Here is a 14179-nt window from a genome sequence, read left to right as displayed (position 1 = left end):
TTGCAGTCCAAGGGACCCTCAAGAGTCTTCTCCAACACCACAGTGCAAAAGCATCAATTCTTTGGCATTCAGCTTTCTTCATAGTCCTGCTCTCACATCCATACATGACTACTGGAAAAACCATAGCTTTGATTAGATGGACCTTTGTTGGCAAAGTAATGTCTCTGCTTTTAATATGCTGTCTAAGTTGGTCATAGCTTCTCTTCCAAGGAGCAAGTGTCTTTTCCTTTCATGGCTGCAGTCACCATCGGCAGTGATTTTGGAGCCCATTATATCTACTACTGTGGGGAAGAATCCCTTAAAAGAAATGGAGTAGCACATAGTCAACAAAAGAATATGAAATGCAGTACTTGGGTGAAATCTCAAAAATGACAGAATGATCTCTGTTTGTTTCCAAGACAAACCATTAAATATCACAGTAATCTAAGTTGTATGCCCCAACCACTAATGCTGAAGTTGAACAGTTCTATGAAGACCTACAAGACCTTATAGAACTAACACCCAGAAAAGATGTCATTTTCATTATAGGGGACTGGAATGCAAAAGTAGGAAGTCAAGAGATAACTGGAATAATAGGCAAATTTGGCCTTGGAGTACAAAATGAAGCAGGGCAAAGGCTAATAGAGTTTTGCCAAGAGAACACACTGATCATAGGAAACACCCTCTTCCAACAACACAAGAGAAGACTCTACACATGGATATCACCAGATGGTCAATACAGAAATCAGATTGATTATATTCTTTGCAACCAAAGATGGAGAAGCTCTATACAGTCACCAAAACAAGAGCAGGAGCTGACTGTGGCTCAGATCATGAACTCCTTATTGCAAAATTCAGACTTAAAATTCAGAATTGCTGAGTCATGTGGTAAATTTATGTTTAGCTTTTTACAAAATTAGCTGTTTGCAAAGTGACTGTGTATCTTGCATTCCTACTAGCAATGTATGACTGACTGTTCTAGTCCCTCCATATCCTCTTCAACACTTGTTATTTTCAGAATACAGTGCTTCTTCAAAATAAATCTGTATAATATCACTGTAAACACATATTATCAACCTTCATGTTCAGTGTACTAGGAACTAGAAGGATTGTGTATAATATGGTGAAGTAACTGTTTCTCAAACGTTTGCTTTCTCTCTCCAAAAGAATAAGTTTTATAACTAAAATATGAGAAATAAATACATGTGCATTTCTGAAAATGGCATAAAACATATTTATTATAAGTAATAAGTTCCAGTTCACAGGTGGCTCAGTGGTAAAGAATCTGCCTGCTAATGCAGGACATGAAAGAGACTCGGGTTCAGTCGCTGGGTTGGAAAGATCCCCTGGAGGAGGAAATGGCAACCCACTCCAGTATTCTTGCCTGGAAAATTCCATGGACAGAGGAGCCTGCCGGGCTACAGTTCATAGTATCACAAAGAAGCAAATACAACTGAGCACATGACAAGTTCCAACTTGGTTTCTTGAAGAAATGAAAGAAGCAAAGCACCATATTTTTTCTCTATTTAAAAACAATTCTTGGTATCTTTTAAGCGTTAATGAATATCATAAAGCTTGTGAACTAAACCTATTCTGCATGGAATGAAAGATTTTACACAAAATTCTGCTTATTTGGAAAAGTCAAACTGCCTGCATCTTGGTTCTGTGAGGCACGAGGAGGCAGTGCCAGGTTGAGTCAGTCCTTTATAGGAAGTACCTAGCCAGCACACAGTAGGCGGCTTGAGAATGGGTTATTCTCTGGGTCTTCTTTACCTGGGTTTTCCTTGAAGGGACTCTATAGGCTAGAAAGGGAAAGCTACCACACGCATCAGCAAGATTCTGTGTCTGTAGCCACCATTCTTGGTGTATCAGAATTGAGCCAAAGGCCAGACCCAAGCTGCTGCCTCTAGGAAGATTCTCAATGCATCAGAGCTATCCAGACACCTTTCAAGTGTAGCTGGTGTTTCTAACAACTGCTCTCCTGTCTCAGGGTCTCCTGTACTGCTTTTCTTTAAATTGAAGTTTTCCTTAACAGCATTCTGTTCATAGTTTCCTTTGCTCCAACTTCTGGTCCATTTTCCCATCATACTGATGGGAAATGATCATACTGATATTATGAAGAAATAGTCATCTGTGTTAAAACTGGAAAACGTAAGCAGCTATCTACCTCTCTTCTTTTTTGCTGAAGAAATATTTACCTGATGAATCTTTCTATAATATACAAAGCCTGGGTGGTAATATAAAATATAGAAATATTTAAATTTTCATGAGTTTTCCATGAATTCTATGAATACAACATCCATTTTTTAATATTATTTTGTAATATTAAAAGTTTCTGTCTTTATACTGGCTCTGAAGCTCATACAGGATTTAGTACTTATGAAATGGCTTTAGAGAAAACGTACTTTAGTATATTTATAACTTGGACTGGGATTATCTTCAGTGATTTGAAGGAGTTCTTTGTAATGAGCGTAAGGTAAAAAATGAAAATGTCATATAGCCCAAAGAAATGACACTCACATTACCACAAAAGGCCTTCAGCTCTCGTGTGGATTAGTATTCTGCATCCATACAAAGGAACATTCCCTCCTTCTTCTATCAAGCTGTCGTTAACAACTTCAAGGCAAAGTAGACAAAAATAATGTTGTAAAAAGAGATATCATTGATTATAAATGATCAGTTTCATTATTCTATGCCAACAATTAAAAAGGCATTTGATGCGTTTGTAGAAGTCTTTACATCCTGACAGCTTCATTTCCTTTTCTTATTTTTTTTTTAAATGAAGCAGTACTTGGATTTTTTAATGATATGTTTCTTTTAGTCCATTTTTTTTAGTTATAATTGATTGCAGTTGTTTGTATTTTGTAAATATGGTGACAAGCTTTGTGTTTCACTGAAGAACTGTGACATTCAAAATTTGGTTTCATTAGCAAACCTGGAAAAGTGATAGAGACACTTTGAGTAGGCATTTCAATAAATTCTCAGTGCACTGAGTTCATACATCAAGAATCGGTTTAATTTATCCACATGAAGCTAGGCTGATTGCAACCGACGCACTCATGAAACATTAATAAAGCACTGTGTTCAGTTCTAACATGATTATAATCTGACCTCCTCACAAAGGGCAGAAATAGAAAGTATCTCTGATAACATTACCCTGATGCTGGGTTCATCAATCATAATCTGCCCTTTCTTAAAATTTGTTTTAGAAGAAGGGCTTCCATGGATGTGCACTGCTGATCTCCGCAGCCCTCCACTCAGTGTGTTCCTGGTTGTCTGCAGAGCAGGCGCGGTGCACTGAGGCAGAGAGCACAATGCCATGGCGTTCTCCTTTGAATGTATTACATCCTTTATAAAGTGTCTTTTGTAATAGGTGAAAATCGGCATTTAGGGTATATTGTACCTTGCTCAAAGATGAAGTTTAGCAAATAGCGTAACATAAGAATTACTGGCAGTCTTGAAAAATAGATAGGGCTTCCCTAGTGGCTCAGTCAGTTAAGAATCTGCCTGCAATGCAGAACACCCAGGCTCAACTCCCCTGGGTCAGAAAGATCCCCTGGAGAAAGGAATGGTAACCCACTCCAGTATTCTTGCCTGGGAAACCCCATGAACAGAGGAATCTGGCGGAACCTACAGTCCATGGGTTCCAAAGAGTCGGACATGATTTAGTGACTAAATCAGCACCATTGTGATAGGTACATTGTGTGTGAGTGCCCGCCCTGCCACCTGTTAGCCAGGACACTCTGGACGAATAGGGTATCCTTATCCCTCGGAGCTTTAGAGCATCCTTATCTCTGAGAACTGGGGGTTTGCGGGTCATGTAACCTTTGTTGAGAACCAGCTCTGAACAAGGATGGAAAACACAGAGAAGATGTGCTCATGAATCGTACTCTAAATCAAGCTAGAGTAAAGCCTGATTTAGGGATCCCTTCATTTACCCCAGTCTTCACACTGCCCTGGGCTCTGGAGCCATAAGTGTGAGCAGCAGAGCCAGTGGCCATTCAGAAGGTCACCCTCTAGCTAGGAACCCACACGAGTAAACAGGCTCAGTCAGCGCTCAGTCAGCAGGTAACTTCTGAGAGCTCCAGGTGCTATTTTGCGTGTTTGGGGTATAGTACCAATGAACAGAGAGAGATCTCTGCCCTCATAGAGCTTACTCTCGATCAAAGAGAGATGAACCATAAACAGAAAATAATAAGTAAGGTACCTGGTGTTTTAGCAGGTGATCAGTACTGTGGAAAAAAAGAAGTAGCGCAAGGCACAGGGATCACAAATATGGAAGTGGATGTCAGATTTTACCTGTGTTCTGAGAGGATCTCTCAGGCTGCAGTTATGGGAATGAATTCTTCAGGCACAGGGTAGCATCAGGCACATCTGTTGGAGGTACTGGGAGCGGGGATGGTGACTTGGGCCAGCACAGTAGCCGTGAAGGTAGAAAGAAACTGATCAGCTCTGGAGAATTTTTAAGTTAGAGCCAACAGTTTCCCTCTGCAACTTCCTTGCAGTGGCCATTTTCCTTCAGATTTCTCTAGTCTCACAGAGTCAGATAAATAAAGGTTGGGAGCCAGGTGTACAGAGTCATAATGGCTAGAGCAGCGAAGAGAGAGCCACCGCATTTTGGTGCTCCTTTCTAGGATGAGGGGAAGGGGAGAATGGGCCGGGGTGGGGGGGGGGCGGGGTTAGTGCCTATCAGGTTTAACAGAAATTTGAGCATCAGGAAAAGCCCAAGTCAACATGTTTATCTTCTACCAAACTGTGATCGTTTTTAAGTACATGCCTTACTTATCCATCTGTATATCCTTCAAGGCTGGCGCCTGGCATGCAGTAGGTGGGCTGTAGGTTGGGACCTGGCTCACTTGGATTATTTGCATTTCAGTGGGATGTGCTGGAGGTCAGAGATCTTGCCTTGTTTGTTGAAGTCTCCCTGGGGACACTTCCTGTTACATAAGAGGTGCTCCATATGGAATGAATAAATGATGAATGAATGAATGGTCCCCCTGGTTGAGATCTTCTTCCTTCAGATGCCCTTACAGTTCACTTCCTCCTTGTAGTCCTTAATTGTCACAAACTCAAGGACACTTTCTATGACTACCTGCTCTAAATCAGCAATCCGCTTCCCATCCATACATATCTCTTGACTTTCTTTTTCCCTTAGCATTTATCACCTCTCGACATACACTCCATCTCACTAATAATCTTGGGCTTAGTCAGTCTCTCTCTGACAAGGATTTTGGCTCTAATCCTAAGATCTGCAGTAATGTCTGGCACATCGCAGATCATCAATCAGTATTTGTTGAATGAGTGAATGAATTTCTTTCCCACTCACCCTCACTTCCTGACATTCCTTCCTTCTTTTGGTGACCAACACATCTTTCCCATAGTTTAAATAATCACCCGATAAATATTTATTATTTAATGCTGATTAGGAGCTATAGGAAATGGAATAGAAGTATTAGACACAGTCTCTACATTCCAAATGCTTTGATTCTAATTGAGGATGTAGTGCGTGCGGCCTGTTTGAAACAATTAAGTGTTAATCAGTAATAACCCCATTCCTTTGTCTAGCACTTTACAATTTATATGCAAATTGATTTTCACAAGTAAATTTGTATACATTATTTACTACATTAAACAAGAGGGTACTCATGATAAGTGTCATAAAAATTCATAAAAGACTTCATAGACTGAGGTGGAGAACTCAGAAAATGAACATTGGACTTGAGTGAGGATGTCTCGGACTTGAAAAAGCAGCAGCAGGATGAAATGCTTTCATGTTAAGGGGAAAGGATCAACAGAGGTTCAGAGGTCATACCAGCTGCTATGTGCCCAGGGCTGTAAATTATGCTGCTGGAGCCAAGGATTTGTATCTAGAAGCCTAAAGAAATAGTGGGAGAGGGTGGGATCAAGGTTTGAAAGGTCTTAGGGGTCAGGGAAAGTTTACACTGAATGTGTTTTGCTAGGAGGAGCCTTGGAAGATTTGAAATCAAGAATGACAGTAAGAGCTGATGGTTTCAGAAATCTGTTCTGCCAGCAGGGTGCAGGACCTGGAGTGGAGGAGGAGGTCAGAGGCTGACAGTAGCCCATGTGGAGAGCAGTGAGAGCTCAGGCTAGGACCATGCTAGCAGGAATGGAAAATAATGCAGTGCATTATACACCCAGAAAGCAATCAAGTAAGAGAATAATTTAAGCCCTCCAAAATAAACATTTAAAACAAACTCATCGCTTCATGGCAAATGGAAGGAAGAAAAGTGGAAACAGTGGCAAAGTTTATTTTCTTGGGCTTCAAAAGCACTGCCGACGATGACTGCAGCCATGAAACTAAAAAACAGTTGCTCATTGGAAGGAGAGCTATGACATACCTAGACAGCATATTAAAAAGCAGAGATATCACTTTGCCGACAGAGGTCCATATCGTCAAAGCTATGGTTTTTCCAGTAGTCATCTACAGATGTGAAAGTTGGATCATAAAGAAAGCCGAACGCTGAAGAATTGATGCTTTCAAGTTGTGTAGGAGAAGACTTGAGAGTCCCTTGGACAGCATGGAGATCAAACCAGTCAATCCTAAAGGATATCAATCCTGAATATTCATTGGAAGGACTGATGCTGAAGTTCCAATACTTTGGTCACCTGATGCAAAGACCCAACTCATTGGAAAAGACCCTGATGCTAGGAAAGATTGAAGGCAAAAGGAGAAGGGGGTGGCAGAGGATGAGATTGTTAAATAGCATCACCGACTCAATGGACGTGAATTTGAGCAAACTGAGAGACAATGGACAGGGAAGCCTGGAATGCTGCAGTCCATGGAGTCTCAAAGACCTGGACACGATTTAGCAATTGAACAGATGTTATGTTTATTTAAAATAATTACAGTCCCTGGTTTCAGAACTAAGATCCTGCAAGCTGCATGGTGCAGCCAAAAAATAAATAAGTCTTTCGCTATGTCATTACTATAACTTCAATTTAATCATGAAGAGAAGCCAGCATAGACACTACAGAAGAAGTAGCAATATGAATTTGTCGTTGTCCACTGGTATATATGCAGCTCTATCTGGTTAGATTTTCCAGCATCAGAAGCAGATTTTTGAGGCAATACAAGAAAGGGCTGGGAAATGTTCCTCTTCTAGTCTAGAAGAAGAAATAGAAATTCGATATTCTTAAATAGAAGAATTCTGAAGAAAATAACATTCTCTCCTCACAGTTAATTCCACTAGCCTCGTTTCCTTTTTCATAAGTTTCTGAACTGCTTTGTCCTAAACCTACCAGAGAAAGAATTCTGTGCAATCTAATATCCACGGGACAATATGGAAATTAGAATTAGGTAACTATTATTCATCTAAGAGATATCCTCTCTGGTTCAAATCTCACTCTTTATTTCCTTCCTCTCAGATCCCCAGGGTAGAATTATGGATTGGGAATTGGTTTATCTGGGCTTAAAGCAATTGCTTCTGCTTTTAGATATGCAAGGAGAGAGTAAAACAAGCTATTAAGACCATTATAACCCTAATAGCTTAGTAATCAAGTATTTCTTTCTATTTTTCAATTGTGTTTGCAATAAAATCTTGTTTCAAAGTCCAAAATAGGTTCATGCATGAAAACACAGTTCTAAAGAGAACAAATAAGTAGATATGGCATGTATTTACTAACAGATTAATACTGTTCAAAGTTCAGTTAATCTCAGTGTCAGGCTTCAACTTTAGATAGGTCTTTATGCTTTAATTATGTGATATCTAAAATTCAGTTCTTAGATACACATTTGATTTAGAACCAGACTTAACTTTTAAGTGTTTTGACTGGATTTTCTTTTCTTTTTCTTGCAGTGATTAGCAAGACAATCTATAAGACCGTCTGTTTAATCTGTTACCTGATTATTCCTTTGTCATTTAATTTTATAACCCCCCCCCAAAAAAAACCTGAGGCGAAATTAGTTATTGTTTCTTTATTAATTGACTCAACTATCTAATGTATAGAATAGGGTAAGTAAGTACAGGCATAGAATTTTTTAATGTAATTAAAGATTTGTGTAGAGAGCCATGAGCTAATAAGTTTGAAAACTGAGATGAAATGGATAAATATAAGGAAAAATATCACATGTCAACATTGGCACCAGAAGACCTTACAAACCTTAAAGAAATTTAAATAGTAAATCTTTCCAGCCCCCAGAATATCCAAGGCCATATTATTTTATAGGTGAATTCTACCAAATTTTTAAGAGATAAAGAATTCCTTTCTTAGGCAGATTATTCTGTTGCAGGAAAGGGGGACCCCTTTCAGGGCCCGAAACTGGGCTCTTGTCTAACACTCGGAAATGAATTGTCCGAGGAGACACATGTGCTGACAAAGCAAGAGATTTTTTTGGGAAAGGGCACCTGGGTGGAGAGCAGTAGGGTAAGGGAACCCAGGAGAACAGCTCTGCCGCGTGGCTCGCAGTCTAGGGTTTTATGGTGATGGGATTAGTTTCTGCGTGGTCTTTGGCCAATCATTCTAATTCAGAGTCTTTCCTGGTGGCTCACGCATTTTTCAGCCAAGATGGATGCTAGTGAGAGGGATTCTGGAAAGTGGACGGACTCGTGGTGTCTCCTTTTGACCTTTCCCAAACTCTTCTGGTTGGTGGTGGCTTATTAGTTCTGTATTCCTTACCAGGATCTCCTGTCATAAAACAACTCATGCGAATGGTTACTAAAGGGCCGTTTCAGTCAGTGTTCTTCCCCTAACAATTCTAGAAAACGTAACAAGCCATTCAGCTCATTTTATGAGACTACTGGGATCTTGATTCCAAAGTAGTTAAAGGGAAGGAAAGGAAAAAATTAATAGGGCTGATTCATGTATGGATATAAGTGTGAAAACTATGGGTAATAATATCATTCTAAGTAATAATAATCTAAAACCCAGTAACTCTAAATCTATGTTAAATGTGTGTGTGTGCATTGACCCTTTTTTTTTTTTGCATTGACCCTTTTAAGATCAGAGAAAAGATAGTGATATCCCATGTCACCACTGTTTAATATAGTTCTCAAAGTTGAAAACAATTCTATAAGAAAAAATAAAGATATTAACTAGTAAGAGTCACCAGGAACATGATCAACTTATAGACATCAATATCATTTTACTACATCATCTATAACTGAGTTTAAAATATAATTTTTAAAATATTATAATTGTATAAAAATTTACAAACTTCCTGGGAATTAACTTAACCAGAGTTACCCATGTCCTTTATGTTGTGGTCTATGCGCGGGTTGGAAAAGAATTTCCAGACACGAAACAGAATGAGAGGGAATAAAGTTTATTAAAGTGGAAGATGCTGTTGGAACAGCCAGCTAGCTCAAGGGAGAGCCAACGTTGAACAGGTGTCCTTAGTCCATTTTTAGAGCCAGGGTACAAGGGAGCAGGATAGGGGTCTTGAGGATCATGTGCTGATTGTATGAGGCACGTATACTGGGTGGGGGAAGACTAAGGCAAATACCTTCTCCCTATGGCGTAGGGTGATGGACAGGGAGGCCTGGCGTGCTGCGGTTCATGGGGTCGCAGAGAGTTGGACACAACTGAGCGACTGAACTGAACTGAACTGATGGGGTAGGAAGGGAGACAGGTTATACTGCTCAGGAGGACTTGAAATTCATTAATAGTTAACAGCATGGGGAGGGAAGGATGATAGGGTCTGGTTTTTTCCATTCCTACATCCCAAGGCCCTCCTTGGTTTGTTTTTGTTTTTGTTTCTGTTTTTTTGTCCTTGGGACACCACACTTTATAGAGAAAATACTAACTTCTGTATGTAACAAAGTACTTAGAAAATTATCTGTTTAAATAAAGAGACATTCTGAGACCATGGATGGGAAAACCTAATCTCGATTTTCTCAGATTAACCTATAAATTTATCATAATCCCAATCAAAATTATTTTGATGTATCTATACACTTATTGTGAAAGTTACAAGAAAGAATTGTTGTTGCTTAGTCACTAAGTCATGTCTGACTCTTTTATTACTCCATGGAAGTAGCCCTCCAGGCTCCTTCTGTCCATGGGGTTTCCCAGGCAAGAATACTGGAGTGGATCACCATTTCCTTCTTCAGGGGATCTTCCCGACCAGGGATTGAACCCAGGTCTCCTGCATTGGCAGGTGTATTCTTTACCACTGAGCCACCAGTAAAGCCCACAGGGAGGAATAAAGGTCCACAAATAGCTTAGCTGGCTCTTAAAAGAATGAATCTACCAGATATTAAGATATCTAAGACATAAAGATAAATTAAGATAACAGTAGAACTAAAAGGTTCAAAGAGCTGGGGACACACACATGTCTAGACAGATAAATGTCAGGGTGGGAACATAGGTGGGTAGATGATAGATAGAAGAGGGAAAAAGCAAAAGGGAAGAAGGGTTGTATTGCTTTTTCTATTAGGAAGAATATTATATTAACTAAACAACAGAAGTTTTATATCTTTGTTTCAAATATACAAGCATTAAAGATGACAGTGCACATTGCTTAAGAAAAGTGTGTTTGTTTAATAGATGGTATTGGAAAAACTGACTTACTATAGTAACAAAAATTATACTGGATCTCTACAGCATATTAAAAAGCAGAGACATTACTTTGCCAACAAAGTCTGTCTAGTCTAAAGCTATAGTTTTTCCAGTTTTCCAGTTTTATGGTTTTTTCACGTATGGATGTGAGAGTTGAACTGTAAAGAAAGCTGAGTGCCAAAGAATTGATGCTTTTGAACTGTGATGTTGGAGAAGACTCTTGAGAGTTCCTTGGACTGCAAGGAGATCCAACCAGTCCATCCTAAAGGAAATCAGTCCTGAATATTCATTGGAAGGACTGATGCTGAGGCTGAAACTCCAATACTTTGGCCCCCAGATGCAAAGAGCTGACTTGTTGGAAAAGACCCTGATGCTGAGAAAGATTGAAGGAAGGAGGAGAAGGGGACAACAAAGGATGAGATGGTTGGATGACATCATCGACTCAATGGACATGAGTTTGAGCAAGCTCCGGGAGTTGGTGATGGACAGGGAAGCCTGGCATGCTTCAGTCTACGGGGTTGCAAAGAGTTGGACACCACTGAGCAACTCAACTGAACTGATCTAATGCCACATATAGTGAAATTGAACTCTAGATAGATTAAAGGCCAGTATGTGAAAAGTAGGGCTTCCCAGGCTACCCTAATGGTAAAGAACCCACCTACCAACTCAGGTAGATGTAAGAGACACAGGTTCAGTCCCTGGGTTGAGAAGATCCCCTGAAGGAGAACACGTCTACCCACTCCAATATTCTTGCCTGGAGAATTTCATGTACAGAGGAGCCTGGCAGGCTGCAGTCCATAGGGTTGCAGAGTTGGACATGACTGAAGCAACTTATTGCATGCATGCATGCATGCATATGAAAAGTAAAACCATAAATATAACACAGCTGACACATCAGAATATAGAAAGTTATTTTAGTTACTTTAAAACAAAATCCCAAGATCATAAACATAAAGAAAAAAGGTTTGTTGTTTCCAAATTAAGAATTTCTATTCAACAAAGAACAACATGGATAAAGTTAATAGACATGTGACCTTTGGGAGAATGCATTGCAAAATTTGATGCCAACAAACTACTACCTGAAATATATAAAGAATTTCTGGAAAAAAAAAAACGTAAAGACAGGAACTTTCAGAAAAGAATGGGCAAAAAGCATGAACAGAAAATGTACTGAAGAGGAAACCCAAATGGCTGACAGCATATTAAAAAACATGTCAAACCCCTCAGTAATCAGAGGAAAACAAATTGTAACAGCAGTGAGATACTGTTCTGAATCTGTAACACAGGCTAATATTAAGCTCCTGGACAATCCCAGTTGTCAGTGGGGATGTGGCCATGTAGACACACCTTCATGCACTGCTTGAGGGAGTGGACAGAAACAGCCAATCTACACTGATGACTCAGACTCAGTTTATGCATATCTAGTGCAGGGATGTATCAGTCCTGCTCCAGCTTATGAGTCCCAAGAAATTCTCATAAAGAGTCAGACAGGGATGCAGGAGTGGGCGTTCGTCACAGAGCATTGTGTCACAGCACATTGGAGGCAGTCTAGTGCTCACTGCTGGGGAAGTTCTGAGCAGCCCCTGAAAACAGTGGATTCGCTATGTCTAGCCACACAGCTAGATCCTAAAAAACAAGGCTAAGTGAAGAAAGTAAGAAACAATGAAATCTGTAACCCCACTCCATTTTTGTGAGTCAAAAATACACACCAAAAAAATGTTTGTGTGTAAAAAAAATGTAAAAAAAAAAATTACGTGTGTAATGTTTTATAAAGACACATGCAAACAAAAGGAGAAACATTAAACACTTTATAGCATTGCCCATGGCAGAGGAAAATGAAAGAAGCAGTTGGAGATGCTAAATAAATGTTTTAAAACTCAAATTAGGGAACAGTGATCATTGCTTTCACCCCTCATAGTTGCATTAGGCATTTAGTTCAATAATTTTTTTATTCAAATGCAGTAAATTTCATTGACCCTTTCTTCCAAATATGTCTAGTAGTCTCTACAAGGTTGATTTGAAATGGTCACTGCTGAGCTAATTATGTAATTACGTTGGTAAGATCTTCCTTTAAAGAATTTCACTACTGTTTGACTTCCAGTGAACAGATTTGTGCAATAGCTACTCTATAATGAACCCCCATTTATTCGTTTTTTTTTTCTTCCTTTCATTTATTGCACATGCACTGAATAATTACTGTCTTCTCATTTATACAAATTGACCAAACCAATGTGATAGACATAATCATTATGGGATTGTAACCAATGTATCTTTTGTATTTTCATCCCTTTTCTTGTTCTCTAGTCCGAACTATTTTGTCCAGTGAGATACAGAGAATAGAAATTCAGTTTAGTTTTAGTATGAAAGCTATCCTTTTAAAATATCTGTTTATATTTCTGAATGAGAAACATTCATAATCACTGGTATAAACAAAATACCAAAATTTTTGAAATAAATAAAAAGGGAGTTTGATGGGAATAGGTTACTAGTTAAATGTGATCCAGGATCCACCTGCCAATGCAGGAGACACAGGTTTGATCCCTGATCCAAGACGATCCCAGATGCCTCAGAGCAACTAAGCCCGGGCACCGCAACTACTGAACCTGTGCTCTAGAGCCCGGGAGCCAGAACTGCTGAAGCCCACACGCCCTAGAGCCCGTGCTTGGCGACAGGAGAAGCCACCACAGTGAGAAGTCCACTCATCATAACTAGAGGGTAGCACCCCCTCGCTGCCACTGGAGAAAAGGCCACACAGCAACAAAGACCCAGCACAGCCAAAATAAGTAAATAAATAAACTATTTTTTAAAAACGTGATCACAGGAAAAGTTGAAAAGTATCATTCAGATATTTTTTAGATTAAAAAAATGAAATATAATTATCAAAGGGCTAATTTAAGAAACCATTTATTAATTGAATTCCAAGCTGGTTTCAACGCCTTTGAAATCAGGGGGCATGCAGCCAAAGAATGACTTCATTCACATATTTAGTTACAGCTGTAATTGCAAAAATTGTTTTCTGTGGCTTTGCATAGTTGAAATTTAAGAAGGTAGTGCTACAGCTTTTTCCTCATGTTGCTGAAATCGGTGTGCCCTTCAAATCAGTAAGAAGCTGATGATGAGCGAGGGTGGGAGGTGAGAGGCATAGTGAGCCGCACTGTGATGGCCACTGCTCTACTACGGCTGTGACAGGGCTGCATGCCTACCTACCAGGGCACCTCTGTGACGCTTGGATGGCTTCTCAGGAAATGAAAAGGCCTCTTTTTTTTTCCTGACTCTTTCTGGAAGTTTCTTATAGTCCCTAACTCTCAGTAATTTGCATTCATTTCCCACTGGCTAGCAAATACCCCAAATTACCCAGCGGTTCCTAAACAGTATAATAGCAGAGTTAACTCATATCAGGTCATTCCCTTTTAGTAATGTAGACGTAAATTTGAAGACTTTGGGCAGGAAAGTAAATATATATCAAAGTTTCTAATTAAATTGTTTACTTTGAGACTAATGGTTAAAAATTAAAAATGAAATTATTATGCATGGCACTAAAACAGGCAATTCAAATTCCTTTTAAACATGAATGTGTCTTTTTAAAGAAATCTATTTAATGTTAAAATTTATATCACATATTCAGTTAAGTCAAGAGTATGTTTAATAGTTAAAAAGAAAATTTTCTTTTAGGTCTGTGTTT

The 14179-nt window shown here is 39.3% G+C and overlaps 1 protein-coding gene across 6 annotated transcripts in view; it reads left to right on the top strand.

Moving 5' to 3' along the window:
* Nucleotides 1-14179, top strand: part of NBEA (neurobeachin) — a 676277-nt gene that overhangs the window by 615227 nt on the left and 46871 nt on the right. The gene's annotated exons all lie outside the window — the stretch shown is intronic.

This window comes from Bos javanicus, chromosome 12 (genome assembly GCF_032452875.1).
Source record: "Bos javanicus breed banteng chromosome 12, ARS-OSU_banteng_1.0, whole genome shotgun sequence".
NCBI classification, from domain to species: domain Eukaryota; kingdom Metazoa; phylum Chordata; class Mammalia; order Artiodactyla; family Bovidae; genus Bos; species Bos javanicus.
Note: the sequence above shows the minus strand (reverse complement) of the source record. Positions and strands in the feature narration are given on the sequence as shown.